Consider the following 6,484-nt stretch of genomic DNA (forward strand, 5'->3'; position numbering starts at 1 on the left):
CGTACCATCATAGGCTCCCACGAGTACACTTTTTACCTTCGACGGCTGAGGAGCAGTTAAAATTTCTTGCGAAAATGGAGGCGGCTTATCTCCAAGAGTCAGTAAGCGCATATGCCAATTAATTGGCTGAGGTTGCACAGGCTATCCGGCCAAATAGGGAGTCTGGCCGAGTGTTTGACCGAACGGCCCATATTGTCCGAAGACCTGGGGGCTCGGCTGCAAAATGTCGTTGAAACCCTGGGGGGCTGAAGCGATTGCACTGGAATAGGGGTTTGAGTACGCACAGCTTGACTCCTGGCGGAGATGGCCGAGTTGCTATGCTAGGAAAGAGAGTGGTTGGAGAATTCATCTGGCATTGTGGGAGTGGAGGTCGTGTCTGAGTAAGCGACACGTTCCCTTTGTTTATGCCGAAGGTAGTCTCTCGCGTCCTTCCAGCATTGAGACGGCTCTGTCTCCTCTCTTCGAGGCTGTCTGCCCCTCCCCCCAGTCGACTGGGTTTTCGCCAACAGATTAGACAAATTCGTTCTTGGCACCCTAGGAGACCTTCCATTCGGCTTGCAAAATGGGGTTTTCCCAGCATCTGTTGCATTGGTTACTCTGTTCTTTGGAGCTCTTTCTCCCTATTTTCTAGGCGCCTGCCTAGAGGTAGAAGCTCGGATGCTCTCAAACTCCTTCCGAAGTTTGTTGAGTGCGGTCTGCAAGAAAGCAGCAGTAACTGGAGGATCATCGGCCTCTTGAAATGAGGCGGTCAAAGGGTTGCTGGAATGAATTGTAGGGATTATATCCTCTACATGACCGTCCTCGCCTGAACGAGGGCCGGTATTAGGTGTCTGACCATCTATTGCTATAACGGACGAGTATCCCCACAGACGGCGCCAAATGTTTCGGGTAATTTTTAGATTTCCTCGGATACTAGTCACGCTTTTCAGGCAACGAGATTCGGACACCTGCAAAATGAACGAATATTCCTTTACCGGAATATTCGCCTCCGACGATCAAGTTAGAGATCTAAAATGGAAAGGCTAGAGAGAGAAAGTAGAGAGAAGTTGGAGCTATTTTATGCTCTTTTTATGTAATGTCGTAATCCACCCCTCCCATCATAAATGATTGGAATATTTATAGGGGTGGGATTTTGTGCCCCTTTAAGGTTTGTACCCTAAAATTCCGTGACGTGATTGGCTGCGCAATCAGGCGATGCCACGTGTAATATGGGGGGCGCCGTTTTGCGACTTTCATGAAGATCTCTCGGGATTTGGGTCATGATGTAATACGGTCTTTTTAATGCTGATTTCAAGGGCTTTTTATGCCTTGGACACGCGTCATCTTCCCATAGCGACACGTGTCGACCTATGCTTGGGCCACGTGTCGCTACGGGATTGGTCCACGTACATGGGGTATTTTTACCCTAAACAGGTATTGTACGAGGTTCGGGTCTTGATATTAGTGATTTTCTAAGTTGGAAGATGCATTAGGAGCAAGCTTATAGCATTAAGAAAGCTCAAGATGCAAGAAAGTGGATGCTCCAAGTTCTAGCTCTTGCGCTCTCAAGCCGTGCTCTCATGAAATCACGGTGTTGAACCCACCATAAAGTCCATTTGAATCTGCCATGTTTAGTGACTATCATGAAGACCTTGCGAGCGAACACGAAGTCTAATTAGCGAGCACACGAAGCTACGAAGCGTCGAAGAAACCCAGAAGACCGCGGGCGCGCAACTTACGAGCGCGGGCGCTCATGCCCCCAGCGCGGGCGCGCATGGAAGCTGCGCAGGTGCTCCTCCCTATTTCTGGGTGACAATTGTATTGAAAATCTCAATAATCAATCAATGAGGATTTCTAACTCTATCTCATATTATTGCTTTGTTTAATTTCATGTTTGTTTGATTTAATTTTGATGTTTAATTCTTGATTAGTGTAATTGTTCTTCATATTTTGTATATTGTTGATTTCACTAGTGGATAAAATGCTATTAGCAACTGACAAAAAGGGCTTTTAGCAATTGGCCGGTGGGGCTGCTATGTTATTGCAGGGGCTACTAATAGAAATATTATTAGCAACTAGCTCTTGTAAGCTGCTAATAGTCATTATTTGCAACTGGCATATTTATTGGCCAGCTGCTAATAGCACTTGTTTGCAGCTGGCCAAGAACTAAGTTAGCTGCTAATAGTACTTATTTGCAACTGGCAAAGAACTAGGCCGATTGCGAATAGTCCTTTTGTTAGCTTATAAAGGTATTATTTGCAACTAGCAGATCACTAACCCTGCTGCTAATAGTACATATTTACAGCTGGCATGTTATTCGGCCAGTTGCAAATAGTCCCTTTTTAAAATTTAAAAAATAAAAATAAAAAAGCATTGCAATTTTTTTAATTAAATTGTTGTACAAACTATATCATTTACTTATAGAAGTTACTATTGTAACAATATTAAAATCAATTTCAGTATACATTAATTACAACTGTAGCCCCGTAAAAAAATAAAAATAAATAAATAAATTACAACTTTAAAAAAAATTACAAGTCTAGTAATTACACTACCATTTTTCAGTTCAATTGCTGAATCTATGATCTTAGTCGTATAAATGTATATCATTAATTGACTTCATTTTATTGTTACTACTATTGCTGGTTCCTTCCTCGTTTTCATGACTTCCCATTTTCCGTTTTAATCCTGAACACATGTCTTCAACTAATGGTTTCCAAAGACGATATACCAATTTGAAACCTGTTATGTTCATATAAAAAGTAGGTTAGTTACTACTAAAGTAAAACTGCCATTGTATAGCAAGCATGATACAATCGTTGCTAACATTATTATCTTGTCATTTTTCTTAGTATTTTTTGGATAGTAAATTATTTGAATTTTGTAGAGTAATATTAATTCATAACATGACTTCGTCATGCTCTGTGAAATAAAAAATCATGTCTTGAACGGGTAATGGTCTCTTAAAAATAGAATTCAAGAGAAGAATGCAATTAGTCAGCCCAAAGAGTTTAGTTCAACATGTAGAGATAAGCTTATCGAGTCTAAAATACATATAGTTCACTAGCAATCCCTATTAGCTACTCTCCTATAAACATATATGAAGAAAAAAAAAAAAAAAAAAAAAAAAAAAAAAAAAAAAAAAACGCCAAGCTTAAACAAATTACTGGGATAATAAAAAAAATTCAACCACCACGGTAAGTAATGTTAGCTTATAACAGGGCAAGAAACTATAAAACAGGGAATTTTCACTTCTAAATTGTGTTAACTAGACATACTTTGGCATGTATATACCTCATTTATAATGGAGCGAAGCCTATGAAGCATGCCTCAACACTCACAGCATCAACCTTGATATAAGATTCAAAACATAAGTAATATAACCAAAAAATTAATAAACTAGAATTTAAAAGATGGTATAGAGTATAAGCAATATTGTACTTTTTTTTTTTCGAGAACAAGCCAAGAAAATTATATTAAGGCTTTGTCTGAAACAACAGACATCACTACATCAGTACATCATGTGGGCAATCTTCCATCAAGATCAAGTCCTCATTAAAGGAGAGGGCAAGTCTTGAAATAGAGTGGGCTACTTTATTACAACATCTATTAGAAAAGCAAAAAGAACACGAAATAAAAGAACTAGCCAGAGCACTAATATCATTCACTATCACTTGAGTAGCAGACTTGTCTACCATTTTTGCTTGGAGAAGGTTGACTAAATTCAAGAAATCTGATTCTAAGATCACCTTACGAAACCTCGCCTCAAAGGCAAGCGTTAGACCAAACAAAGCTGCTACTGCCTCAACTTGTTTAGGTTCCATAGTCGCGAAACAGGGTACTTAATAAGCAATAATGTACTTAATATCACACACATTCCAAATAGTGTAGGAGAGCTATTTGAACATCCTATAAAAGGCTTTCTTTTTCCCAGTCACGAAACAAGGTTAATCAATAAAAGCATAAGATTATACTTTAGAGTCTGACACAGTCATCAGACCAAAAAAACCCATTCTTACAATTTGAATCACAATATGTTACTTAAAGTAGATAAAATAAAATCAATGAGAGAATAGAGTATATTGTTACTAAAATTACCACTTAACCTGGTACATTGGACAGGTGCATCACATCAAATTGACGAAACTCAGAGAAACAACTAAACTCCCCCCTCTATTTTTTCCTCCCCATGATCTATGACAAAAATTAAACGATATATCAATGAGTACATACCATGAGATGCACCCAATTACATGAATTTTACTACTCAAGTGTGTGAACTTTGAAAAGACTAGTGTATATATATATATATATAATTGCCCAGATTTCTGGAATGATAAACTATCAATGCAAATCGGCATGGCTTTCATGTATGTGGGACTCAAATTCAGACTTTTTTTAGAAAAGACTTGAGGCAGTGAGGAGCAGCGCAAATAAATTAAAGATTACCTCCATTTATCATTTTGAATTTTTGGATCTTCTGGATTCATTCATCACATCGGTCACAAAATAAATTGTTCAATATATAGGTATATATTGCCTTTGTAGCCAACTCAGGCCTCAGCGCCCATTTATTCCTCCTCCCTTCCCCAATGTCTCCAAATGAGCATAAATTAGCACTACCAGAAGAGTATACTCCAAGAGTACATTAGAACAGATACAATAACTAACACAAGAACTAGATAAGACTAGAAAACATTACCAATAAAGTGCAACGTATTATTTCATCATAAGTTATAGGAACCCATCAAACTTGTGTAAACACATAGCAATACTCATGGAAACATTACGGAATATGGCAGTAGCAATGTAGCATATATAGCTACATGTTGCTGAACATAATCAATAAGCAAGGGTGATTACACATAACATGATTGATAATTCTTATAAGAAAGATCAGGTCCATTAGAAATTAAACATTATTACTTAATATCATAAATCAACTCAACTACCGTCAAAATATAACATTAGATTCGAGAATCAAACCGCAACACAAACCGAAATAAATAAAAAATATAAATATAGCCCTAATTTAACAAGAATAATAAAAAATCAGAAAACTTAAATAAAAGTGAGGGAATAATTACATTTACCTCCAACTAATTTTCTGTTCATTGAAGTTTTGAGCGAAAAAATTGAAGTTTGCTGAAGAATTCCAACTAAATTTTAATTTTGTTTGGTGAAGAATAAATTTGGTCAATGCACAATCAGAAATCCCAATTAATATCATTGCACAATTCCAAAAACAAACAAATCGACAAAAATAAGAAAGACTCACCACCAAAGCACCGAATTCAAAACGGCGAGCAAATGCCTCAGCCGTCGTAGCATACAACTCCTCGACATCATCTCCATCAACAAGCAGCGGCGGAACAACCTTGGGAAATAGATATTGAACTGTTGCACCTTCCTTAACCCTAATAATATATCCTTCAACCTCGAAACAAGAAATTCCAGAATTAATCTACAGAAACCCTAACTCGCAAATTAAATTCGCTTGCTAATGACAACAAAAATGAAGATCGAAAAATAAATAATGCAGCATATTTAGAGAAAGAGATCGAAAATATGCTGTAATTCAAAGCTACGAAATCAGAGCCGTAGAGAAGATGAAGAACAATGATTGAAGGAGAGAGAATAAAATGAGAGGAGAGAGAATGAAGCTGAGGAAATAAAAGAGGAAAAAAAAAGTAGCGGGCTTTATAAGCCAGATACAATTGTTTTGGTCAATAAATATATGAATAAGTAGTTGCAGTGGGCGATAAATAGGTCGGTTGCTGGTAGAAATTTTAATTTTAAATTAACTATTAATATATTATTAGCAGCGCTCATCTTTATGTCAGCTGGGAATACTATAATATTTGCAACTGCATTAACAAGGCCAGTTGCTAATATAAATTTTACCTTTTATACACTAAGTATTAGCAGCGTTCATTTTTACGCCAGTTGCTAATGAGATAGTATTTGTAACTTACATTACTTTAGCCAGTTACAATTAGTGTTTTAGTAACTCAAGTGTATAACGTCAGTTGCTAATAGGGTGCCGCTAATAGCATTTTTTCCACTAGTGTTTCTTTATTTGCTTGTTGATTAGATGATGATCCTTGAGTATTTGTTTGGTTAGGGATTGAGTGAAACTTGTATGATTGATTGATTGTGATTAATTTAGGAATTGTGTTGATTGATTGTTGAGAATAAAGTGATTAATGTAAGTTTGCATGTGTGTAGTTTGATTAGGCATTGAGAATTATGCTGGATTACATTGTGATTTCTAATGATACGGACCATTAATTTAGGAATTGCAATTATCGATTGTTTTGGATTGTGATTCTCCGAGTTTGTTATTTGTAGAGACCACTAGTTTAACGATTAGGAGATAGCTATTTGATTCCAATTGATAGCTCTTATCATTAGTCATCGCAACCATTGATTGACATGCTTTTCCCAAGTTGTTGCAATTGTCATGATTACTTGTTAATCCCCATTCCCCATCGTTTTTTTTTTT

The 6,484-nt window shown here is 36.9% G+C and overlaps 1 long non-coding RNA gene across 1 annotated transcript; it reads right to left on the minus strand.

Annotated features, from left to right (window-relative positions):
- Positions 1-2,470: 2,470 nt before the first annotated feature.
- LOC145568750 (uncharacterized) lies at positions 2,471-5,691 on the minus strand. Its single transcript, XR_014095919.1, has 4 exons — positions 5,258-5,691; positions 4,429-5,138; positions 3,274-3,329; positions 2,471-2,721 (listed from the first exon to the last, which is right to left on the minus strand). It is a non-coding gene; the product is annotated as an uncharacterized LOC145568750 (long non-coding RNA).
- Positions 5,692-6,484: the final 793 nt, after the last annotated feature.

The sequence above is a fragment of the Chenopodium album genome, chromosome 11 (genome assembly GCF_948465745.1).
Source record: "Chenopodium album chromosome 11, dcCheAlbu1.1, whole genome shotgun sequence".
Taxonomy (NCBI): Eukaryota; Viridiplantae; Streptophyta; class Magnoliopsida; order Caryophyllales; family Amaranthaceae; genus Chenopodium; species Chenopodium album.